At 40.7% G+C, this 27,954-nt stretch overlaps 1 pseudogene; it reads left to right on the top strand.

The window, feature by feature from the left end:
* The first annotated feature begins 276 nt into the window (after positions 1-276).
* LOC149233362 (ultraviolet-B receptor UVR8-like) lies at positions 277-27,652 on the top strand (annotated as a pseudogene).
* The last annotated feature ends 302 nt before the right edge of the window (positions 27,653-27,954 follow it).

Here is a 27,954-nt window from a genome sequence, read left to right as displayed (position 1 = left end):
TGCAAAGTATGACATATTTGGCATGTAAAAATGTCAATCATGAAAGATGAATACCTGCTGCAGCAGGAGGCTAATAGTGGCTCCACTTGGGGATGGCTTTTCCTTGTGAAAAGCCAAGAACAGCAGGTCAGACTGCCTTGTATTCAATTGCTGCTGTATTCTGCAAAATTTGCTTGGCCGGTTGCCTTATTTATCCTACCTACCTACCCTAACCAGCACTTACTTTGCCGTTAGGTGTAATGAAACAGCCAATGCAGCCACTTAAGCATTATGAACATGAATGGCTTCTGCTGCTCGTGCTTGCTGTTACCTGAAATGAAGATCTTGCAATCTGATATGGCTTTGTTGATCTTTGAGAAGGTCAGGTAACTGCTGACCTTCTTTGCTGAAATAAGAAACTGTACAAAAGGGTCCTGTAGCATATATACATTATTGCTGGACTGAACTAAAGAACTGTACAAAAGTTTGGGATAGCTATCATGCTTTAGAATTGGGGGATCATTAACCACTTGATACCGTGGTTCGCAGCCTGCTAGCGGAGAAGAGCAGTGTTTTACCTCATCACGCAGCTTACCATCAGATGAATTCTGCAAAACATGGGATGGTACCTGTAATTTTTTGAAAGCTGGCTCAGATGGCACCTGACAGACTTGTGTTGACTGTTCTTTTTCTGTTTCAAATATCCAAGATAGCTGAAAATCAACAGGCAGGGAATCCAATTGGATTTTTTGGTCACATGCTGCCGCTTCTGAGTCTTCCTCAATCTGACATTCACTGGCACTTTGGGGCTACAAATATAGTGTTGATGCTTTAAGAGCAGGGCCTGGACTTTCCTCTAGCTGATCAGTAACAGAACATGGTGACACTTGATTATTAACAGCATGATAATTTTCCCTAATAAACTGAAAAGACTTGAAACAAAATGGTAAAGCTCCTTCACTGAATTTAAAATTTTCTGCCTTTTCCTCCTTCTCTTCATAGCTGAAATGGGCATGCTGATCATTGGGTTCAGGCAGCTGAACCTGAACTGAGCTTTCTGCCAAAATAATGTCTGACTCCTCTGTAAGGCTGATTTGGTCGTTAGGCTCACAGTCATCATCATACTGATCATATTTGGGCAGACAGTTGAAAGAAGAGAAGCTACTATATTCATACATTATATCAGGAGACTGCTCCATCATGTATGGCGGTATGAATATGTCATCTGTTTTGTGGCAGGTTTGTGCATGTATATCATTACTTTCCTTTTGTAAAACAGATCTGTTCAGGCGCTCTAAATATTCAACTTCTATTGTGCACATCTGCTTTAATTCCTCTGCTTTCTTTACAAAGATATCGAGTTCATCCCCTTTTTCTGCTTTTAACTTCCCCTTCCTAACTTTCAGATTAGCCTCTACATCTACTGCCATTTTCTGCATCTGTTGCATAGTAGAGGGGATCCTTTCTCTCAGATGAAATTCTATTTCTGGATCAAATGCTGCTGGATAATGTAATAGGGCCAAATCAGGGGGAGGTCTTATATTTAATGGTATTGAATGATAAACTTGATTGAATCGGTCAGAAAATTGCTGAACAGATTCATTTGGAATCCTTTTTAACTGATTATATTCTTCTATGAGCACGAGGAAATTGACTTTGATCATCCATCTATCAAGGAAGAGTTTGAATAACTGCTGGAGATTTGAGATGCTTGCCTCAGGCAATGCTTTAAACCAAGTCCTAACTTCACTTTGCAAAGAAAGGGCAAACAGCCTAACACTAACATCCTCATCCTCCACTTCAAAAATGTTCAAATAATCTTCAAAAGCCTGAATATGCTTTTGAGAAGTAACTCCACTCTCTCCATCAAATCTTGGGAGATACATGGGATGATTTTTGGGCAAAGGATTAAACACGGGAGGCAGAATGAGTGGTTTATATCTATCAGGAACTTTACGAGGTACGTGATTGTCTACAGGGACTAAATGACTGGGTTCGGTATGAACAAGGATAGGATGATTTGTTTTGACAGTAGTGTCCTCCTTGACTACAAGGTGAGCATTAGCAGCATTTAAAGGATGTTGTTTGGGTGTGCAAGGAGGGCTTTCTTCAACATTTTCTACGGGAAAAACATAAAAGTCAAATTCAAACAATATGTACAGCAAAATTTTATGGAGGAGAAAGAACATGACCTCTTGGATAATAGTCCAGGTCAAAAGCCTGATCTGCTCATAAATTTCTTTTGGGTTCATTTCTCCAGTGGAGTCTTTATTATGAGGATGATGTGGAGTCATCAGGTGGATACATTAACTTTGAGTGCCTGATCTCTGTCCACCATCAAAGATCAGAGCTAGACTTGAAAAAAGGTTGTGAAGGTTTGGGTCTTCCCAGTGGAGCTTTCCAACTTTCTTTGTGAAACTATCTGAGGAAGATCCCCAGTGGAGTCGCCATTATGTCATCACTCAGGTTGTCCTTAAGCTCCGGAAAAGGATACGGCTGAGGTAACCACAGACCAACTTTGGACTGCAGGTTCTAGCCAACCTGCAATCAGAGAGGGCTCTCTCTTTTAGGTTTAGCTTTGTTTAAAATGATTTTAGGCTAGTTATTGAGTTCAGGGGTTTTTGTTTTGTTTTTGGTGGGAAGGAAGATGTCTCAAGTAGAGAGGCAAAACATAGTCTGGTAAGTTTCAAACCATTGGGCGTGGAGTCAAGGAGTGGGACTGTTGGTGTGTTTTCTTGGTCACAAGAGAAATAAGGAGCAAGGTAGCTGCTCATGAAACAACACTTAAAGCTTAAAAGGATGGAATGAGAGATAAGGAATGAGAGGCAATAAAGAATCTCTCACTCAGCTTAAAAGGGGGAAAGGTGAATGAGCTCTGTCTAGGAGCAATTAAGAATTCCTAGACAACTGTCAAAGATGAAGGGATTAGGGGAAACATGAGCCATATGGAATTCATATTCATTACTAACCCAGATGAAAACATAAAGAAATAGCAGAAAATGAGCATAGAGGGTGTTTAAACCAATTCTAGACTATTCTTTCTTTCTACTATTTTAGATGGTATACAAATGGAAAAACAGAGGTAGGAAAACTTATTGAGTCATGTTGCAGCACAAGAATTCCAAATTCACTTCTTCAAAACCATTAGACACAGAGAAGACAGTCTTTCCTCCTGTTAGCCTCCTGCTGCAGCAGGTTAATCATCTTTCATGATCGATAGTTTTACATGCCAAATATGTCGTACTATGCATGCTGCAATGCTCCATATTTGCTACAGATGGCCAGATAGTATCCATGAGAGCAGGCTGGGCCACTGCTGTGTTCCCGTTTTGATAAAGCAATCCATTTTATCTTTGAGGCAGTTTTTTTTAGTTGGAGGTACTCAGGCTGGAGTTCACTAACATTTTTCTTATTATATAGCTCCCTATTTATTTTTCCCTTCCCCTATTAAAATCGTATAGATAAATCCCCTATGTAAATACCCCTCCCTGGAAATATAGCCATATTTTCTATTAAGTCCGGGAAATCTCAGTCCATCTGGGACTGTTTTTAGCCCATCCGAGTCATTGAGGAACTGGTTTGACATCTGGTCAGCCAGTAACCTCCCCCTTAAACCCCTTAAACCCCTAAAAACCCACATTCCGCCCCTAACCCCAAAATTCGCGCCTTCATTTAACCCATAAACCCTCTTTTCTAAAGTTTATAACCCACTCCCTCGCGCATTATCAAATTCGGGATATTCCTGCGAATATTCCCCGCACTAACCTGCCGTCACCTCGCATCTGCCGCCAACCGTTAGATCCCCCGCCCCACAGATCTACGGTGGGCGGGCCGTCCCATCTCCAAAGCGCCCGAGCTTTAGCGTCTGGGAGATGGGTGGTATTGCCGCCGTACTCCCGCCACGCGTCACGCGCCGGGCTGTGGCAGAGTCCCTCCCCCAAAAACCACCATCCCCCATAAGCGGTGCGCCATTTACCGCTTATCGCCCTGACCAGTGACGTCACCCCCCCTGCGCAGTCATGTCCACGTCACTTCCGCTGTACAGTCACCCGCCTGTGTGGCCTCCTGCCACGTCACTGCCACGTGTCCCGCCACCGTACCTGCCACGTCATCGACCGTACGTGATGATGTCATCCCGCCACGTCGCCCTGCTGACGTCACCCGCCGTACAATGCTGACGTCATCAGCCCTTTTTGATGCAGAGGCACGAAAATCGCTTCATCACAGGATTTTTTGGGCCAGAGGGAATCTTCAGGGAATCTTCAAAGAATCTTCACCCCATTCAGCCCCAGGAAGCCCGAAAAGGCGCAGAAATGATCCGTTTTCTTCACAGAGCATACCAAACTGATCAGAAGACAATTCCAGATGATACAGAGGCCGAGCAGCGGCCATTTACTGGAGATTAGACAAGCAGTACAGCAGATCAGCAGCCCAGATTTTGTCAGAAAGTATCAGTGGAAGAAAGGACGCCAGAAAGGATTAGTCATGATTTTGTAGGGGCTTGAGGCACCTGAAGCATTGATGAAGCCCCCAGAAAATCAAATCGAAAAACATCAGCCCATCCTTGCCTTCAAATCACTGTCAAAACATTTAAAGCACCAGGACAGCAAGGAAGCAGAGACCATACCCATTCATTGCAGAAAGCACTGCAGCAAGCCACCGAGGACAACATCATTCATTCAGTTTTGACACATCGGCCCTGAGCACGGCCCAAGACATTCTTTACATTTATTTTTAGATAGACTTAGGTCAAGTAGTCATTCTTATGACCTAATTAGGTCAAAAATGTAATAAAGGAAACTCTGCAGAGAGTTTTGCCCTATATATGCCACACTCTATATAGTTTTAAGTGTGGGTTAATTGGTATTTTTCACTAGAGACTCGCTTTGTATACCTGAATCTTTCTGTAATCAAAGATTGCTTAAAGCTTGGAGAACGACTGTCTGTTGTTGATGAATGTGTTGAAGAGTTGGAGATGGAATTCCTGTGCTGCGGCTTGAAGCAATAAGTGCCTCTTATCTCTGTTTATGTGTTTGCCATTATCTAAATAGCAGGGAAAAAGAATAGCCTAGAATTAGTTAACTACTCTCTATGCTCAATTCCTGCTGTTTCTTGATGTTTTCTTCTAACGAATTGGTTATGAACATTGAATTCCATTTGGCTCATGTTTACCCCAGTTCGCCTGTGTTGGCCAATTATCTAGGAATTCTTAACTGCTCTAGGTAGCGCCTGTGACCCCCTTTGCTAATCTGTTGGAGAGATTCTTAACTGCCTCTCTTTCTTTAGCATTCTTGCCATCCCTTGAATCTGAAAGTTGCTTCTGCCTCAGTTACCTTGCTCCATTTTCCCTCCCTATGTATAAAGAAAAAAAACAGCAGTCACCCTCCTCGACTCCACGCCCAATGGTTTGAAACATTCAGACTATACTCAGCCTCTCTACCTGAAAGTATCTGTTTTCCCGCCAAAACTCAATCAAACCCCTGTGCAGCATATCTAGCCTAAAATCACCCCTTTCAACAAAGCTAAATCATAAAGAGAGAGCCCTCTCTGACCGTAGGCAGGCTAGGGCCTGCGGTCCAAAGTTGGTTTGTGGTTACCTCAGCCGTATCCCTTTGGGAGTCAAAAGGGACAACCTGAGTGATAACATAATGGCGACTCCGCTGGGGAAATGAATCATATGTTTATTAGTGCAAATCCTCAATTTTGACCAGTTCGCCTCGTTTTCTGGAGAAAGTGTTCCTTTTCTTCAGGGTTTTTCATGTTCAGCTCTGATCTGTGACGGTGGACAGAGATCAGGCACTTAAGGTTACATCGTCCACCTGGCGACTCCACTTCATCCTCATAATAAAGACTCCGCTGGAGAAATGAACCCGAAGGAATTGAAAAGCAGATCAGGCTCTCGACTTGGACTATCGTCCAAGAATACCATGTTCTTTCTCTTGCACCAAATTTTGCTGTGTATATTGTATTTTAAAAGCGATTTTATGTCAAGTTTTTGTGTTTTGCCTTTGGAAGAGATTGTTGAAAAACCCCCTTGCACATCAGAGCAGCAGCTTTCAAATGCTGTTAAAGATCATCAGACAGTCAAGGGGGAAACAAAAATGGAGCCATTCAATATCATATTGAGGAAGACCCAGAAGCAGAAGCATATGACCAGATGATCCAAAGGGATCCCCTGCCTCTTTGTTTTCAGCCATCTGAATCATTCAAAAGAAGAAGAAGACCAGCAGCCCGCGCAGATCAGTCCGGCCCTATTTGAGCCAGATTGTAAAAAATTGTAGGCACTCCTGCAAGTACTGAATGACCTATCCACTGGCAGGCAGAATAATGAAATAGATCAGTGCACCTCTCCACCAACAGGCTGCAAGGCTCAGTATCGAGTTGACAATGATCTCCCGTTTCCAAAGCATGGTAGTGATCCTGAACCTTTGTACAGTTCTTTTATTTTCAACCAAAGGTTGTATATGTATGTTACAGCACAGTTTTGTACAGTATTTTGAACACCCCAAAGGAGGTCAGTAGCTTCCTGATCTTCGCAAAGATTGATAAAGCCATAACAAATTGTAAAATCTCAATTGGTATCATTAGCAAGCATAAGTAGCAAAGCCCACTCATGTTATTTTTTGCTTAAGTGGCTACATTGATTAAACAACAAATTAAGTGCTGATTAGGGTAGGTAGGTATGATTAGTAAGGCAGCCAGCCAAGAGAAATTTGCAGAACACAGTACCAAATGAATACAAGGCAGTCTGACCTGCTGTTCTTGACTTTTCACAAGGAAAAGCCATCCCCAAGTGGAGCCACTGTTAGCCTCCTGCTGCAGCAGGTTAATCATCTTTCATGATCGACAGTTTTACATGCCAAATATGTCGTACTATGCATGCTGCAATGCTCCATATTTGCTACAGATGGCCAGATAGTATCCATGAGAGCAGGCTGGGCCACTGCTGTGTTCCCGTTTTGATAAAGCAATCCATTTTTGCTTTGAGGCAGTTTTTTTTAGTTGGAGGTACTCAGGCTGGAGTTCACTAACATCTTTCTTATTATATAGCTCCCTATTTATTTTTCCCTTCCCCTATTAAAATCGTATAGATAAATCCCCTATGTAAATACCCCTCCCTGGCAATATAGCCATATTTTCTATTAAGTCCGGGAAATCTCAGTCCATCTGGGACTGTTTTTAGCCCATCCGAGTCATTGAGGAACTGGTTTGACATCTGGTCAGCCAGTAACCTCCCCCTTAAACCCCGCAAACCCCTAAAAACCCACATTCCGCCCCTAACCCCAAAATTCGCGCCTTCATTTAACCCATAAACCCTCTTTTCTAAAGTTTATAACCCACTCCCTCGCGCATTATCAAATTCGGGATATTCCTGCGAATATTCCCCACACTAACCTACCGTCACCTCGCATCTGCCGCCAACCGTTAGATCCCCCGCCCCACAGATCTACGGTGGGCGGGCCGTCCCATCTCCAAAGCGCCCAAGCTTTAGCGTCCGGGAGATGGGCGGTATTGCCGCCGTACTCCCGCCACGCATCATGCGCCGGGCTGTGGCGGAGTCCCTCCCCCAAAAACCACCATCCCCCATAAGTGGTGCGCCATTTACCGCTTACTGCCCTGACCAGTGACGTCACCCCCCCTGCGCAGTCATGTCCACGTCACCTCCCCTGTACAGTCACCCGCCTGCGTGGCCTCCTGCCACGTCACTGCCACGTGTCTCGCCACCGTACCTGCCACGTCATCGACCGTACGTGATGACGTCATCCCGCCACGTCGCCCTGCTGACGTCATGCTGACGTCACCCGCCGTACAATGCTGACGTCATCAGCCCTTTTTGATGCAGAGGCACGAAAATCGCACTTCGGAGCCCCGGAATCGAATTCTGAGGCAGTTTTTGATGAGCGATTTGCGCCGCCTGGCGCAAATCGCTCATCGCAGGATTTTTTGGGCCAGAGGGAATCTTCAAAGAATCTTCGCCCCATGCAGCCCCAGGAAGCCCGAAAAGGCGCAGAAATGATCCGTTTTCTTCACAGAGCATACCAAACTGATCAGAAGACAATTCCAGATGATACAGAGGCCGAGCAGCGGCCATTTACTGGATATTAGACAAGCAATACAGCAGATCAGCAGCCCAGATTTTGTCAGAAAGTATCAGTGGAAGAAAGGACGCCAGAAAGGATCAGTCATGATTTTGTAGGGGCTCGAGGCACCTGAAGCATTGATGAAGTCCCCAGAAAATCAAATCGAAAAACATCAGCCCATCCTTGCCTTCAAATCACTGTCAAAACATTTAAAGCACCAGGACATCAAGGAAGCAGAGACCATACCCATTCATTGCAGAAAGCACTGCAGCAAGCCACCGAGGACAACATCATTCATTCAGTTTTGACACATCGGCCCTGAGCACGGCCCGAGACATTCTTTACATTTATTTTTAGATAGACTTAGGTCAAGTAGTCATTCTTATGACCTAATTAGGTCAAAAATGTAATAAAGGAAACTCTGCAGAGAGTTTTGCCCTATATATGCCACACTCTATATAGTTTTAAGTGTGGGTTAATTGGTATTTTTCACTAGAGACTCGCTGTGTATACCTGAATCTTTCTGTAATCAAAGATTGCTTAAAGCTTGGAGAACGACTGTCTGTTGTTGATGAATGTGTTGAAGAGTTGGAGATGGAATTCCTGCGCTGCGGCCTGAAGCAATAAGTGCCTCTTATATCTGTTTATGTGTTTGCCATTATCTAAATAGCAGGAAAAAAGAATAGCCTAGAATTAGTTAACTACTCTCTATGCTCAATTCCTGCTGTTTCTTGATGTTTTCTTCTAACGAATTGGTTATGAACATTGAATTCCATTTGGCTCATGTTTACCCCAGTTCGCCTGTGTTGGCCAATTATCTAGGAATTCTTAACTGCTCCTAGGTAGCGCCTGTGACCCCCTTTGCTAATCTGTTGGAGAGATTCTTAACTGCCTCTCTTTCTTTAGCATTCTTGCCATCCCTTGAATTTGAAAGTTGCTTCTGCCTCAGTTACCTTGCTCCATTTCCCCTCCCTGTGTATAAAGAAAAACAACAGCAGTCACCCTCCTCGACTCCACGCCCAATGGTTTGAAACATTTAGACTATACTCAGCCTCTCTACGTGAAAGTATCTGTTTTCCCGCCAAAACTCAATCAAACCCCTGTGCAGCATATCTAGCCTAAAATCACCCCTTTCAACAAAGCTAAATCATAAAGAGAGAGCCCTCTCTGACCGTAGGCAGGCTAGGGCCTGCGGTCCAAAGTTGGTTTGTGGTTACCTCGGCCGTATCCCTTTGGGAGTCAAAAGGGACAACCTGAGTGATAACACCTCCAAGCCTTTCAGCAGTCTTTGATTACAGAAAACATATCAGGTATACAGTGCGAGTCTCCCTGAAGACTATCAACCAACCGACCCTTAAAATAATACAAAGGGTGGTCTATATAGGGAAGATTTTATCTAAAATTTATTTATTGCAGCCGACCTAACAGGTCTGACAGAAAACTGATTGCTTTAAGCTAATCTTATCCAGAAATAAATGCCAGAAAATATCTTTGAGCTATGCTGGGGGTAGCTGTAACAAGATGAGTTAATGTCTGTCCTGGTGGCTGTGTGCTGTTCATATCTCATAACTGTGCATTGGTCTTTGCACCCTTGCTGTTCGGCGGCATTGAATGCTTCTGACTGTGATTTGAGAGTTAGGACAGGCTTACTCTTCTTGTTTTTGACTTTCTGGGGGGCTCATCAATGTTTAGGTGCTTCGAGCCCTTAAAAATCTTCGGCTGATACTCTTTGGCTCTCCTCCTTCCGCTGATACTCTTTGGCAATAACTTGATGTTGTTCTGGCGTGCTGTGGGTATTTTTCACAAATTAATGGCCGCTGTTCGGCCTCTGTTTCTTTCAAAACTGTTTTCTACTCCTTCCGGCAAGCTTCGCGAAGAAAAATGGGTCATTCGGCACCTTTCGGGCTTGCTGGGGGCTGCAGAATGAAAAGATTCCCTGAAGATTCCCCATTTCGGCCTAAAGATTCCCTGAAGATTCCCTGAAGATTCCCCATTTCAAAAACTGCCTCAGAATTGGATTTCGGGGCTCCGAAGTGCAATTTTTGCCCTTCGCGCCAAAAAAGTGTTGATGACGTCAGCATGACGTGACGTTATATGGTGGGTGACGTCAGCGATGACGTCAGCATGATGACGTGGCAGGATGACGTCATCATGACATCATCATGTACGGATGGTGACATGGCATGACACGTGGCAAGGGGCCACGCAGGCAGATGACTGGACATGTGACTGGGCAGAGGGGGGTGACGTAAGCGGTGACTGTGCAGGGGGTGACGTATGCGGTGACGTCACCGGGCAGGAGGCGGTAAGCGGTATGGTGGCGCACCACCTTTGGGGGAGAGCGGTTTCGTGAGGGGGGCCTCCGCCACAGCCCAACGCTTGACGCGTGGCGGGAGTACGGCGGCAATACCGCCCATCTCCCGGACGCTAAAGCTCGGGCGGTTCGGGGATGGGGCGGCCCGCCAGCCATTGATCTGCGGGGCGGATAATCCGACGGCTGGCGGCGAAGGTAATACGGCGGGGAGATATGGCGGGGGAATATTCAAAGAATATTCCTTTTTTAATAATGCGCGCGGTGGGTTATAACTTAGAGAACGGTGGATTATGAGGGTTAATAGGGGCGGGGTTAATATTTTATACAAAAAACTTTGGGTTAGGGGCGGGGAAAGGGGGTTTATGGATGTAAAATGAGCGCGGTTGAAATATTTACAGCTGGGACTTGGGGATGAGGGGTAAAACATGGGTTTTTGAGGGTTTTTAGGGCTAGGGGAGAGGTTGTTAGCATGACCAGGTGTCATCTAACCCCTGCTATGACTCGGATGGGCTAAAAACAACCCCAGATGGACTATTTTTCCCCGGACTTATAAAAATATGGCTATATTGCCAGGGAGGGGATATTTACATAGGGGAGTTATATGTACATAGCTTTAGTAGGGGAATGGGAAAACTGATAGGGAGTTATATAATACTGTTAGTAGTTAATATGAAGGTGACTAGCAAGTGCTAAGGTCAGGGACCTTAGGCTAATTTTGGGGAAAAGAACTTGTAGAGAAATGAACTCCTTGAGTGAAGCAGATCTTTGCCAAGGCAACTGATGATGAAACTAAGAGGAATCAAGCAGATCTTGACCTCTTTGGGGAGTTAATAAGTGACTTTTTTAGAAGAAGGGGGAGTTAGTTATATCTGCCTTTGAGCTCCTTTGCATGAAAACTGCCTGCACTGTGATCTAAAAAAGATAAAACACTTTGTACCACAAAATTGATCACAATTTATCATTCTGCAACCACACAGCTACCTACCCAACCTATTTTTCTAACATTTTTTCTTCTTTTTAATTGGGTGCACTTAGGCTTGCAAACCCAGATTTACAATTTTCTTTTGAACATTTCCTATCTAAATCTACACTTATTTCTGCCAGGGCCCAGATTAAACAGTTGGGTCCCTTCGATTCTCTACCTATCTACAATTCTGCCAAGATTGAACTGTTTGGACAGATATCATTCTCTATATTCTAAAACAGGAAATTGAAACCTAGGGAGGCCAGGATTTAGCTGTTTGGCCTTCCCTTAACTGAAAAACTCATCAAAAATGGAATATAGCAGTGGCATTTGGACCAACAGACTTTCATTGCTTCTTTTGGAAATATGGAACACTGCAGCTTGCAAAGTATGACATATTTGGCATGTAAAAATGTCAATCATGAAAGATGAATACCTGCTGCAGCAGGAGGCTAACACCTTGCAAAATATGTAATATTCTTATTGCGGTTAATATGAAGATTCCTTCTTACTTGACCAAAAAAAAAATTGGAATATATCTTGAAATGTTATATATATCAATGCTATTTTTAGCATCTCTATTTTTATCATTTCTTGATGCTATTTTCAACAGAGTTGGAGTATATCCTGAAATGCTATTTATAGCAATGCTATTTTTAGCATTTCTATTTTTTTCATTTCTTGTTGCTATTTTCAACAATCCCTGTCAACAAGAAAGGAATTCAACTCGATCCCGATCTTGAACCTTTGGAATGTTATGCATGCAACACTTCTCTCAAGTGTTTTCGCTCCAACAACTCAGAAACAAAAAAAATATCCAAACTAAATCAAAATGATGCCTTTGTCATCAAAGTCTCTGACTGTTATTGCCTTTGTCGATTGAAAACTCTGCACCTCTGTGCTCTTCAGTATCTGACTGCTCTAGCCTCTGTCACTTTGATCTATGACTGCATCAATCACACTGATTCTTACTGTTACATCTGTGTTGCTGCTAATCCTATCTCCCAGCATGCATTCGCACTACACCTCCTCTCATCATGTTGCATCGTGCTGCCCACTGTTGCACTGCAACTCAGTTACTGAGAAGTAAGTAACTAATCTCCCAACTAACCTCCCTGTTCGGTTAGAAACACCCTCTGATGCTGAAGCTCCCTCAGTCGCTCCATCCGCATTTGTCTCTACGCACTCAACCAGTCCTGCTACTCCTCATCGAGGCTCCCGTAGCAAGGTCTAATCAAAGAGGTTTGGTACCTCAAGGATCCTACCCCTATTTTAGCCTTCTTGAGACTATCTCTTCACATCGCCCCACCTCACACCTGGAGGTATGGCTGCATGTGGTCCTTCTTCCCATTTGGCTCGAAATTTCCCCCTACTGGAGGTCTCTGCATGAGTGGATGCCTCCACTAGATCTCCTCTAGGCTTCTCTAGTTTTGGATGCTCCACAACCTCCTGAGGCTGCTTCACCAATTGTGGCTCCTCCACAATTGTCTGAGACTTCTTCTGAGGCAGCATGTTGAGAGGTAATGTACTCTCCCTCTCAACCACCAAGTCTCCAACATTTGCCTTGCTCCTCAAGGCTTTGCATGCATCTTGAACCTCAAGAACATACAGGTTCTTGACTCGTGAACTGATTTGCTTCACCTGTCTCGTGGTGATGTGTTTAAGGAAAACCTTTCCCTTACTGAAGACAACATCATAGCCTTTTTCCTCCAACATCGCGACCGGTACCAAGTTCTTTTTCAGTCTTGGCACATATTTCACATCAGTCAGGGTGAGAGGAGCTCCATGCTCCCTCTAAAACACAACCGTACCTTCACCTGCAACATGGTACTTTCCATCATTTCCCATATCTATGCGCATTTGGAGGTCTTTCTCCTCCAAGGTACTGAACAAACTCTTATTGCCGGTCATGTGGAATGAGGCTCCACTGTTAAGAAACCAACCACAACCCATCATCGATGAAACCATGCATGAGATGAGGGTAAAATCCAATTTGAACTGAGAGGCTAGGGCCTCACCTTCAGATCCTTTCGAGGATCCCTTCTTGGATTTCTTCAATGGAAAATTACTTGCATAATGGACCACCTCATGACAATTAAAGCATCACACTTTAGATTTGTCAATCTTCTTCCCACCATGGGAGGAACTCGATTTGGGATGAGAATCCTTCTCCTTCCCTTTCCTTGCCTTACTAGCTAAGGCTATATTTTCTTCATCCTCCTTAGATGAAGAACCATCTCTGGTGCTCCTCATGATCTCCTCCTGCCTCAGATCCAACCATAGTTATTCCCAATCTGGTAGTTTCTCTCTTCCATTCATTAAGTCCTGGTAGCTATGACAACTCTTAGGAAGACCGAGGAGAGCAAGACTCACCATGTCATCATCGGCTATAGCGATTCCTACACTTCCAAGATCATCTCTGTAGGTGGCGAGCTTGTTCAGATATGTAGAGATTGTGTTGCCCTTTTCACACTTGATTTTCTGAAGCTTGTCCTTCAGCGCCAGCTTCCTCTGGTCGCTATTGTTCTAATATAGATCCTTCAATGTCTTCCACATTGAAAACAGTGTCTCCTTCCCATGGAGACTCGACAATATGGTCTCGAACTCCCTCCAGAAGAATCCTCCTCGCTTGCGCCACACATTTCTTCCATTCCGCCAATTCTTGGGCATTAGCTGTTGCTGGCTTGGGGACTTCTTGATCAATGAAGTCCTTCAAACCGTTATCCTCTAATATCGCTTTCATGCAATCCTTCCAGGCTATGTAATTCAAGCTGCTATCCAGGGCACACTCGAGTCTCAAGCCATTCAATGCCATTGGTGAACTTTGAAATGTGATAATAAATCGATTCTGTACCTACAATCAAGAACTTCAGAACCTCGAACTTCTCCCTTCTTTGTATAATTTTCTCTGCTTTGATCACCTTTGCTCCGATACCATGTATAAATTTCTCTATAGATCAGCTATCTCTGATACCATGTAGAAATTCTGCAAATTCTCTACAAATCTACCTCTGAGATCTATGTAGAAAATCTGACTGTAGATTAACTCGATAATGCAATATACCAAAGCAAAATACTATAATATATTTCTCCTATCAAACTTGCGGAAGCTTAATCGATTTTTAGCAAGATCAAATATAACACATATAACAGAGAAGAAAATTCAAGCACACATGAAACACAAAAGAAGACTCTGGGGAAAGCCTCAGCTAAAAACCCCGCTATCTGTATTATCATACAAGTGGAAATATCTCAGGATTACACAAAGCTTTAGCTCACAAGCTATCCAGCTCTCAGTACAATCCCTCACTGCTGCTCATAGATAGAATAGACAACACATATGCCTTTCTTCAGTCCTCCAAGCCTCCTATTTCCTTGCGTAGTTTCTCCTAGGTCCTCCATCTGCCACTTGTGTGATTCTCAGCTCACACACTACTTTGACCTCTGTAATAACTGCTTAATCCCGAAGGAATGAAATTCCTTCTGCATGTAAGATATTTTCTTATAGGAAAATTCTTGCAACTAATAATACACTTTACCTTCCTTTAATCTCAACTAGGTCTCTGTCTGAACTGACATGCATGAGTTATTTATGAGAGAATATTCAGTTATCTAAAGAACACTACTTGCATGCATGCATGCATTAACTAACTGAACTCACAATCAGTTCCACAAACTGTTTGGAACTAATCTAACTGGACTTAACTCAGTTAACTGAGCTAACTAATTACAACTCATCCTTATCTCCTTAATTAAGGGATAACTTCCTCAATCAAAGGGATAACTGTTGCATGTATTCACAAAGACTTCATGTTTGATTTTCTCTAACTAATTAACTCAAGATGAATTAATTAATTATTTTTCAAACAACTAGTGAGACTAAATTCGAATTTTAATTCTCAGTTTTGATTCAAGGACAAATCAAAATTGGAATATATCCTGAAATGCTATCTATAGCAATGTTATTTTTAGCATTTCCATTTTTATCATTTCTTGATGCTATTTTCAATAGAGTTGGAGTATATTCTGAAATGTTATTTATAGCAATGTTATTATTAGCATTTCTATTTTTATCATTTCTTGTTGCTATTTTCAACACCCCTTTGAGGGAGTTCTCTTTGGCCCCGATGGCCCCCACCATGCCTTGGTCGGCCTCTCTGTCTCTACATGGAGGACCCTCACAAGCAACTTCACAGACACACAACATTGAACCCCCCCACTACACTATAGGCAACGCTTTCTCCCCACCTGCATAGAAGCTTGGAAACGAGAGGGTATATATGCACCTCTCTCCATCTTAGATGGACAATATATATCACCTCAATAGCCAAAACCCACAATGATGCCACATTGAGCTATAAACTCTTGTAAGTGGAACCAAAGACTAAAATTTGTTCTTGCCTCCCTTCTAGGCATGGAACATAGGATAGAGAGATGGACTAGAAATGTAGCCCCCACATAAATGTCCTTTTGAGCCTTGACAACACAATACCTCTTGTCGTGACGTGGCTTGCACTTTAAGCCTTGGCTATGGCTAACCACTACCAATGCCCACTTCCAGCACATTGTCGGGCAAAGAGAACCATGAAAACCACCAAAGGAGAAACGTCATACACACCAGGACCACTCATGCCAAGAATATAATGCTAGTCCAAAGAGGCTTAACCAACATTTAGAACATGCACCTAGTGTATTCCACATAAAAAATACTACAGATAAGGTGAAGAACAGAGTTACTTGTGATAATCCGTCAACATCCTGCCCAGTATCTCCTCCACTACTTCTGACTACCAGTCGTCGAAGTTCCTTGCTAAATTTTCCTACACCATAGACCAATCTCACTGAGATATTTGAATCCCCGAAGCTAGTCGATCCAGGTCCCAAATTCTAACCTGAGAAGCTAGAGAAGGCCACGCTTCACCATCCTCACACAACTGAAACACAAATGAGGTCATGCACCAACCAGTGTATAAACTTGGCTCTCCATAGAGGCCACCTGTAATTCGTGTCCAGACAATTCCTTCTACAAATCCAATTTTCATCTCTCGAACCCTGAAAATAATCACCATTATCTTTGACGTGGATATTAAAACTCATAATCTTGAGAATGTTTTGCCTTGCGCCTTGACGCTCTTCTTGCATAACACATTTCAATGTCATTATTACCACATGGTGGATCAATAATTATCGTTGTCTTGGAAATCTTCCATATTCATCACCCCAACAGAAATATAATTTTGAAGATTAGTAAAATTATTTTTATTAATTATATTAAAAAATATTGGTAATTTAATATAAATAAAATATATAATATTTATAAATTAAAAACGTTGCGAAAAAATAGGAAAAAAATGAAATTTGTATATTGAAAGAGAGAAACTCAAACATTTAGATTGCCACCAATATAATTAATAATAAAGTGATATATATATATATATATAACTCACACAATGAAGCCTACATTATTATTATATATATATATATATATAATTATATAATTTTATTTAAAAAACTCACACAATAAGGACTACATCTACATCATTATATTAATTAGACAAAAAAAAATAAAAATAAAAAAATAAGAGGACGACGACATCGCTCACCATTTAATATTATTTCCTCTACCGACCCCTCTTGGGATGCTCATCATCTATGAGAATGGTTCAGATGAATTTATGTTGATTGGTCGGTTATCTTGTTAAAAACCTGAAAAATATTTACATTGACTTTTGTTTTGAATGGATTATGTATAAAATATTTAAATTGGAATGGAGTGTATGTCGTGGAAGTCAGGTGTCCATCTTATGGAATAGACGGTGCCCACTTGCAGCCACCGTCCATTTGCATGGCGCGGACCCTACCACATTTCTTGGCTGCCAATGATGAATGGCATCTATCATGTTTAGGAAGCAGATATTTCTCCACTCCGGGAACTTCAATGGCGTTGTTGGTTGACAATGGCAGTGACACGCACGCTTCAATAGATGCTGTCCAAAGGGGTCGGGGTCGTATGGGAACCAATATTTACGGAGTCGGAGGAATTGCTCGGATGATCAAAAGTGATCAGAATGTGGGTAAAAAGATTCAAATTTTTTTGTAGAGACAGTGTTTGAATCATGTTTTTGATAGTGGAAATGGATTTAGCACCATCAAAAACCTCTAGGACACCTAAAATTTTGAAGTTTAACAACTATAACTTGGATTTACAAAAATCCTTGTTCTCTAAATATGACCGGAATTTCCATAACTTTCGGGCAATTCTACCAGTTAGTTAGACTACTATCTTACACGCTGTTAGATAGGAATCAATATTTACTTTGTTATGATTTATTACTGTTGTATATGCTCATTGTTGGATTTAAATAATTTCATTAACTAGTGGTGGACATATACAAACCGACACAGTAACACCATAAAGATTGGTTGCCCTATTAGATGGAGCAAATATTAGGTACCATGCACTAAGCGAATGAGTGGCTCAGTGCCTTTTTATCTTATGTTAGATAAGAATAAAGTGATATTCAATAGACAAGATGAAAAAGCATTGAGCCAATCATTGACATAGTGCATTTTCCGTTAGATGGAGGTGTTCCTTTGTCCCCTTCTTTGATTATTGCAAATCCTTTCATCAATATTTAATAATTAATAATATCCTAAAATTAAAATTATTGGAATAATTTTAATTCAAATTTTAAAAGTTAATAATTTGATATAGCCTATAATACAATATTAAGATTTAATAATTAATAATTATTAGAACTTAAAATTATTATAATAAATAAATTTTAAAATTGATTTAATAATTAATAATATTTAGAACTTAAAATTATTATAATAATCAAATTTTAAAATTTTAACATCTTAATGTTGTGAGAAGAAAATAATTAAGAATATATATATATATATATATATATATATAATAACCTTAAAATTTTAACATCTTAATGTTGTGAGAAGAAAATAATTAAGAATATATATATATATATATATATATATATATATAATAACCTTATTTTGGAGAATTCTAATATTTGATGGCTTAAAAGTATTCCCTATCCTTATTTAGATGCAACCAAGTGTGCCAACACTTACACACATTAGAATGAAGAATCATCAATTCTTTTTAAAGTTTAAATGAAATATAATATTATGAACTTAATATCATGAATTATCAATACCAAGTACGTAAAATATAACTATGGTAATAGGGCTTTTAAAATTTTAATTTAATTATCAATAATTATTAGGTGGATGATATGGATTTAATCTCACAAAATATCTTAGAATATTCATAGTAGTATACACAAATCAAGGGTTGATATTTATATCTAAAGTAGTTATGCCATTATTTCCCTTTTAATTAAATTCATTAGTTAAATAAAGTCATATAAACACGTGTTATATTGAGTGATTTATGATTTTTTGAGCATGTGATATTGATAAACCATTGGAGTGTAATCAAGCCTATTTATAGATTAAGAATCTCCATTTTAAAGTAGAGATAAATGTTCATAATTTAAAATATTGTTTCATGTTTATATATATACATACATATATATATATATATATATATATATATATATATATATATATATAGATATATATTTCTTATAATAATATTATTTTTTGTTTGTTTGTCAAGTTGTTTGTGATCCTTTAGGCTTGACTTATGGCTTGAGAAGTCGCAAGTCACACAAAGCAACCCAGGGGCATCTAATCCATCAAAGTCACACGAGGCAACCTAAGGGCATCTAATATGTCAAAGTCACCTGATGATCGCACCCATCTTGGGCCACACCATGGCTTGAGAAGTCGCAACCTAGGGGCATCTGAATGGATTTTTTAGCATGTCTCATCCCCCTAGCATAGGGCACAACCACCCCCCATGAGGTTTAATCCTAGGTCGCCTTGCTAAGGAAGCCCATCCTCAACTAGTTGTGCTAGTAAGACTTGACTATAATAATAATAATTTAAAATAACACTATAATTTAATTATTTTTTACAATTTATTAATTTTAATAGGTGTTTTGTTTCTTAATATAATTGGATACCTATCATTCATTTAATTTATATAATTATACTAGCTATTATATTTACACCGAAAGTGTTTCTTTGCGGCTCTGGAGTGAACTGACACTGCTCACCCCAACCAATAACAACCCTCTAGTTTTGTTGTCCTTCGTTAAGTAAAAACCTTATGCATGGGTCTGGGGTGAGCGGACACTGTTCACCCCAAGCAATATTAACCCTCCATTTTTGAAAAACTTACACATGGAAAGGGTTTTTCTCTTGTCCTCATATGCTTGACTGCAGATGGTGAGGGAATTCCACGGTTCATCATCTCCACTGTCTGTCTCATGGACCATGCGCGGCTCGGGCTATACATGAGCCTGCCAAATAGAGCCCCCCATTTTTTTTCTTTATCCAAACATTTTTTACCATGGTGGTGGAACAGGTGTCATTCCAATAGCATTGTTTTCATCAATGGCTGCTGGCAAGGACGAGATTTCTGCATCTTCTAACGAGGTCGAAAGAAAGAGCTGAGGCAAGTTACCAACCAGGATTTGGATCTTTAGCAGGACAGTGGAGTTAAATCATGTAGCATCCAAGCCCTGGCATCGAGAGGAAAGTGCGTCGTCTATGTGGTGGTTGGTAGTATAAACTCCCTTGCCATCTATGAAGACAATCAACATTTTACGTGGGGATGGAACCAATGGGGCACATTGGGTCATCCTCCTGAAAGCAAGACTAAGAGCGCTCCCACCCAAGTGAAGGCTCAAGAGAATGTAAAGACTGTCCAGGCAACCATTGCGGGATGTCATTGTTTGGCAATGGATGACCAAGGGCAAGCTTATGCTTGGGGTGGAAATGAGTATGGAAAAGTGTGGAGAAGAGACATTAAGGATGGAGGATGGAAATAAAGTGTTAAGGTGAGAATAATCCATTAATGTGCATAGTAGACATCACTCCGTGTGTGGATTTTATATTAATAATCTTACAATTCTCTTTGGATTCAAAGAAATCATTTTTTTCCCAAATTTTGATTAAGCTGGGTGGATTTTGATTGCTGCTACTATTATGTCTTTCTCATATGCAACACTATAACTCGTTCTTGCTATTGCACAAGTGGTTGATAACAAAAAAAATCAAAGGAAGTATGGGTGCAATAAGAGAAGTTAAAAAACTTTGGGTTGTATTTCAAGCTCATGGTGACAAGGATTTTCCTACTCATTTATGTGGTTCTTAATGATATTTGATATCCTCTGTAATCCATCCTATAAAATGTTGAGATAATTTAGAGGATGTTTTCATTTTCTTGTGTTGGTGTTGCTTTTAGAGGATATATATATATATCCAGGTCTTTACTAGTGGGCATGCTTATATTGGTTATTTCCTTGCAGGACTATCATAGAGATGAAAGCCAGGGCATACTCCAATGACCCTTTATTGCATCATGATCATACATCACTGAAAAAAAAACAAATGAAAGAAGATACCCAATTGTCTAAATAGGATGAAAGTACCTTTTTAATACGAGGCAAGTTGGAAAAAGTTATTAAAAAATGTGAACCTCATAGATGGAAGGCTTTCCAAAGTGACAGATGATTCAATTGTTTATGAAAAGAAATCATTTAAGCATAGGGCTCAAAATTAGATTCCAATGCAAGATTCATGGGCAAGCATGCACTTTATTCTGAGCCAAGTGAAAGAGATTCCATAACCTTTGATTCATTGAAGGAGGTTAGTGATTATGTGGGGCTCTCACTCCAACAAAGAAGTTTTGAGAGCCTAAAATTCTATGTTACAACATTAAATGGCATGAAGGAATTAGGTATTTTTCTTACTAAATACTTATGGCTTAATAATAGAATTAGTCTTCAACAAGGCATCATCAACAATTGCTTAGTTCTCTCAAAAGTTGGAACATACTTCCATTGTTTTTCACTATTCTCATTTTTTTTACCTATTTAAGAACACTGGGACTATCAAAGTGTATATCATTGGAAAAAGATATGACGAAGGGAATAATAATCAATGGGTGAGATAGTAACATCAACAGATAGAAAAACGTTTCGGAAAATTATCAAGCACTTGGACATGTCTTTTAACTCTAGTTAAATTTATACAAAACAATAGATATGAAAAAATATTTGGAATTAGAAGCGCAGTTGGAATATTAAGGGGCAACAACAAATTATCAAATACAACAAACAAAATTCTATTTTAAGGGAATATGGGACAACTAACAATTCAAAGAAATTAATGTATGTTTAGAAATTTGTTTTAGAATTGAAGGCATGATTGTAGCATTTTATTAAAGATAAAGGGTAAAACTGGAGATCATTTTGGGGGGGAAATAATTGTGGCAACGAGATTGTGTTTTTTGTAAATAAGCTGAAGGGTTATTCTCTATATTTTTTCTCGTCAAGGCATCCATCCATTGGATTCACCTCTCTTTAACCCTGTTGATGATGTTGGACCTGCCAACATGTCAAGGGGATCTCCCCAGTAAGAAGTCCCAATTAGACCTCAGATCGTTTGGTGTACAAGTCCCAACAGTGGGTCGTAAGTTAATGCCTTGACCGCAATGTCACACAGAGGAAAGTAAGATAACTTTGTCAGTAGCAAGGGTGTGACAGCTGTAGTGAGTCAAGGAAGGTGAATGATAGGTTCTAACACATGGGGGATGAGATGAGTGCGCCCCTTGGAAACCTCTGGCAATACTCAGTTGAGAAGGGAACACACAAGCGAAGATGCATCACAAGCTGGAAAGCAGATCAGTAAAAAATCCAAAGTAATGATTAAACCAATGTCACATCTGCAACAAGATTCATATAATCACATATGAAGTAGTTCATACAAAACTACGTAAGTTAAACAACATATATTGCTAAGAAACAGGAGCAGTCCAACTACAATAACAACATATGCATGAAAATGTGTTGGCTCTTATTACATAAAGAAGTGTAATTCACAATCATACAATACATCCATGTAAACCTGCTATCCCCAATAGTGGAACGTTACAGCCACATCCACCTACTCCTCCAAAGAGACGTACTAGCTCCGTGCAGTGGAGAAGCCAAGGTGTGTTACAATACTATCCAAGCCTTCTTCAAGGTAGTCTTAGTAGAAGATTGGTTGACAAAAAGCCCCTACAATGAGTTATGAGGGAATACTTATAGAAAAGGGTGGGGTGAACCTTGACATTCCCTTTGTTACAATTCAACTTCCCTCATGATTCTTCACCTACTCTATGATTGTTACATCCAACTATTGACACTTGACTTACACTTGACATGATTCAACATTACAATGAACATGTACTCATGTGAGACAAAATGGCTTGAGCAAGCCATGCAAGACATCACTGACACTCGGTCCGTTGTGATGAGACCAACTCTTTGACATGCTTGTGATGGTGAAGGTGGCGAGCTGATGCTAAGTTTGGTCGATTGTGATGGTGTGCATGCACCCATGGTGACACCTTGCTGAAGTGAACTCTTGCCTATGTTGTATCTGGTGCATTGGTTCGGTTCCTTCATCCAACTCATCTGCTAACATGCACATGGTATTCTTGGGTGCGGCTAAACTAGCACACACTGATGCGTAGTGCTCGTGCTGATCTTCAAGTGTGTACTAGTGGTCATGTGCATCAACTTGCCGAAGTACATGTTCAGCTCCAGTTGAACTTGCTTCTTGTCTTCGCCTTGGTGAGTGTACTGAATGGGTTGGATTGCATGCGTGCGCACAATGACATGCATGCTGTTGAATCCCTTGCATGTGATCAACAACACTACTCACCATGTCTGCTCCATGCTAGCTGCTAGGATGGATCTTTAACTTGTACGGGCGTAGTTTCATCCGTGAGTGCATGTTGAACCCACTGTTGTTCCTGTTCCTACTGCAACTCATTCATCTATCTATGCATCTTCATATTCTTCCTTGAGTTGTTACTTCAACACATGCAACTCCTTCTTTGTTCCATTTTCTGTCTTCGCGTGATCTTCATGTCACACTGTCACCTCATAGCCTGAGTCTCCCAAGTTGCTTTCATCTTCAGTGGATCTTGATCTTGCAACTTTGTTCTGCCTCTATGTTGTCAACAACCTTCCTCTTGCATTCATTGCGTTTGCTGCATTCGTTGCATTCGCTAGGCTCATTGCATTTGGTATGCTGCCTTCAACTGTTGTTCATGATGGTGCTCGCTGTGATGTCTTGATGTTATTGTCTACAAACAACTTGATGTCTTTGTGAGTAGGCAAGCTCATAGACATTTGATCGACTGCATCTCCAGGTATGCTCTATACGGTGTCTTCGACTCTGCCCTCTTGGAAACCATTGCACCTGCACTGCTAAGAGGCAGATGAACACCTGCAATACTTGGAGACATGGAAACACTCATGGCAAGCAATATGTTAGTTGAAAACCAAAATGAACTTCAGAACTGACTTGCAACATACCTGTGTGACTGATCATGAAGGTTGCACAATGTCGACTGGGAGACTGACTGCCAAGATTGCGCAAGGCATAGTCTGGGCTGCTGGGAGACTGACTGATTGCTGGAACTGCTCAATGCACAGTCCAGTATGGCTTCTAATTGCTGGAATTGCATAATGCACAATCTCAACTGGCAATGGCTACAGGCTCAGTGACTTCATTGCGCAATTTTCCGGGCTAGCAGTCATTGTCCCTCAGAAATGTGAAAAACTATCCTGGGGGAAGTCACTGAGAAAAAATGCACATTTCCTGAGAGGAAGATAGAGCCTTTGCTCTTAGGATTGCACAATGCTATCTTGGTGAGGCTCTTGGTGAGATAGAGTCTGGGCCAAGGCTGCCCAGACTTGTCGACGGGAAACTAAAAGTGAATGTGAGTGCGAATGCATGGTGATATTGAGTGTAAGAATAACTGAATGATCATGCATGCAAATGACGAATGACCGATTCAAAAAATGGAACAACATGCATGTGGGTGAGGCAAGTCGCCGAATCAACAATCGTTCATGAAAAACAACTTCATGCATGCGACAATAGTGAGATAAAAACAAAAACTGAAACAATGCTAGGACAAGATAATATACATGTAAACGATAACAAGCGCTCATTGAAATCAAGAAAACAATACTCACACAAGAGAAAACACAAAAAGTGACAGAAATGCAACACAAGGCATGGGAAGCGAGCTTACCCCAAAACAGCTAAGCTGAATGTGCTGACAGCTCCTAGATGTGATGTGGGATGTCAGAGCTGCAAGGTTGATGTGAGGAATGAGCTCTACAACGTCTGGTTTATGAGTTTTGATAACATCGAGGTTGTGACGCACATGCCATAAATCTAGGGAAAGTGACACTTGGTGGGAGGTTTCTGAAATGATCCTTGCATGTAACCTCCAACTGCTAGAAAAAGATCCCTGAAACAAGGGATGCCTTTGCATGTTGCCTTGGGATAAGTAGCCATGCATGCAAGTCAGTTTTGATCGGTCCCAGAGAGAACCAGTCAACTTAGTTGCACATGCAAGAGACTACTCGACTGCTGGGAGAAAATGCACATTTCTGGCTGGGAGCTGGCCTAGCTATCCAGGAGATTTGCACAATTTCTGGGTAGAGTAGCTGACTTCTGCCTAGATTTGCGCAAATTTTGGGCTGAGCAGCCCTGTTGGGGAAATTTGTGTAATTCCTGTTAGGAGTGTTGACTAGCATAATTGCGCAATCCTGGAGTCTAGCAGGCTTCCAGATAGGATTGAGCAATTTATGGAGGGAAGGTTGGTTTCCCTCTAGAAATGCACAATTTTCTTGGGGAAGCTGCTCAACCTTCATTTGGACCAAGCTCGGGTGAACAACCTGTGAGGGGAATGCATAAAGCTGTGATCGACAGGCTGCCTTTGTGCAAGAAAAACACTGAAACTTGTGAACCTGATGAAGCAAGACAAGCTACTGTGAAGGTTGGAAGGGAGGCTCCAAAACAAAGCTAAGGAAAATTTTTGGAGGGTGGTTGTAGCCACTACAACAAACCCAAAGCTATGTTTTCTCTCTATTTTTCAGTTTTAAGCTTCTCGATATTCATCTATGTTCTTTTCTACCTATGTTATTGTAATATGACGGTTTTATCTCGGGTCCTTATGCATTCAAGATTAATAGAAGATAATTGTTGATATATAGTTGTCTTTTATTATTTCTGTCTTGTATAAAGTATTTCTACAAAAGAAGAATATGGCAAAATAATTTCAATCAATGACAATTTCAATCAATGAATCTTTTATGTACCTTAAGAATACATTTTTAAAATTGTTTTGAGAATATAGTGCAATTTACTTCATTCGCTAGATTCCTTTGTTAATTCCCAACATTTTGTTCTTCCTCATCTTAAGCTTGTAGGGATTTCCTCACTCATTGACAAGCTCATGATTAATTATTCTTCTCTTTTCTTCTAGCTTTCATCTTCAGACTTTGTGCTCTGGTATTTGAGACTCCATGCCCAATGGAAATGCCTCTGATCTGAGATGTTTACAATCTTTATCCTAGCCTCGATCCCAAAGGCCACTTTGCAGATTGAATCCATTGTTAACCTCAACAAAGAGATCCTATTGACATTCATCCATAACAGAGTATTGATGTTGTCAATTCCTAACATGATTATTTACTCTGCTATCTTGCTATATAGTAGTTAGATTTCCCCCATAAGAAAAGGTTATGGTATTCCCCATAATAATAACAGAGTATCGACACTGTCGATTCCTAACATGATTATTTACTCTGCTATCTTGCTATATAGTAGTTAGATTTCTCCCATAATAAAAGGTCAAGGTATTCCCCATAACAATTGGTTATTATTATTCCAACTGGTATGGGTGGAAAATAAAAGGACAATGTGTGGAATCTAAATACTTTCTCACAATAACTGTTTTTTTACAACAATGGCCAAAATGTACTACTTTATATGAGTTACTTTCTCCTCAACCATCATTACAACGTCTCTCTTTTCCAATTATGTGCTAAAATAAGTGCAAGAGGAACAAGAGAAAACATGAAATGCAATTACAAGTCAAGATTTTACAGATGATGATATATGTGGAGGATTTAAGCTACCTGCATCTCTACCGTTTGTTCTGCTTTACACGCTTCGAGTAGAATTTTGGAAAGTTTCACTGCATTCTCTCGGAAAACAACACTGTTGAACTCCCTCAAAGTTCTGGTGGAGAAATCTAAACTAGCCAACTTGCGTTGTTTTCGCCATTGCTCTCCATCCACGATGAAAATACCATCCCCCAAAATGTCTTCCACAATTTCCTGGTTGAACTTTCCCTGTCAAACGAACAAGCAAATTATGATATATCACAATCTGATCTCTAGGAAGCAATAGATAATATAGTGAAAAAGATATAGTAAGAGCTAATGTGATAAAAAAAACATATAGGAAAAAATATAGTGAGAGTTACTGTGGTAAAACAAATAATATATTAAGATATAAACCTTGACATAGTTTGGAAAATTAGATCTGAGCATGTGCTCCACATTTGCAGGCTCAGTGGTACAAACATAGCTGAAGGTAGGATAAGCTATTGCGTAAGTTTTATAGCGCTTGTGGTGATCAGCCAGAAAATCATGTAAGCGATTAAAATTGAAAATGGCATTCACCATAGTGCCAGCCACTGGTGGATATAGGTCTCCATTCCTTCGTTTCATTTTGAGTAGAATCATCGGCAACAATTCAGTTGCCAGAGCAATCAACTTAGCTATAGCTGCAACTCCATACTCCATGCTAAATTGGTGGGGATCCATTAATCTGTAGGAAATTCTGGGCGTGGGGAAACATTGAATATGGACAACTTGGGATAGGAAACATCTAGCCAAATTCATAGCCTATTCCTGTCCAACTTGGGACTTTCTGGTCTCGTTTTGGTTGATATTATAGTAGGAGGATGACATTCCATAGCATTAACAGCTGATGCAGAGGTATATGCATGGGGCATAGGTGAGCATGGAAGGTTATGATTTGGTGATGAAAAATGTAGCCAAATGGTGCCACAAAAGGTGCATCTCCTTGTAGGTGAAACCATTGCATAGGTCTCTTGTGTGGAAACACACTCAGTTACATGTGTCATGCAAGACCATTGGAAGAATCTTTTCTGATGGAAGAGGTGATCATGGTTGTCTTGGATATGGACAAAATGGGACAATTGGGCACCCAATGGAAGTGCCAGTAGGCATATGACCACCTAAAAATGCTGCCAAAAATAGTGGTCAATGGTTTGTCAAGCTTGTTGCATGTGGATTTCGACGCTTCATGGGAGTCAGAAAAGCATTAAATGCTTAAATGAATGTCATGTAATGTAATGGGATTTTCTTCAAAAAATATTTTTTGGAAGAGTCTTTATTCGTTGCACTAATGGTCAGTATCTCGCTGAGATCCTGAAAAATATGTAATTAGTATTGAAATTCCTTATCAGTCTTATCCCTCATGCCTTCCCCACAAGTTGGAAAGATAGTGCCTTTTTGTGCCACCACCACAATTTCTATGTCTTTTGTGATGAATACACAAACTCTTACACGAACCTCTGGATCTTCACGCAATAACGCTCTTCAACGACCTCTTGCCAACACGAGAAAAACATCCCT

The sequence above is a fragment of the Pinus tabuliformis genome, chromosome J, assembly GCF_031772625.1.
Source record: "Pinus tabuliformis cultivar Carrire ecotype Pingquan chromosome J, CPIR1, whole genome shotgun sequence".
Taxonomy (NCBI): Eukaryota; Viridiplantae; Streptophyta; class Pinopsida; order Pinales; family Pinaceae; genus Pinus; species Pinus tabuliformis.
This window is presented reverse-complemented; position numbering and strand designations above follow the sequence as displayed.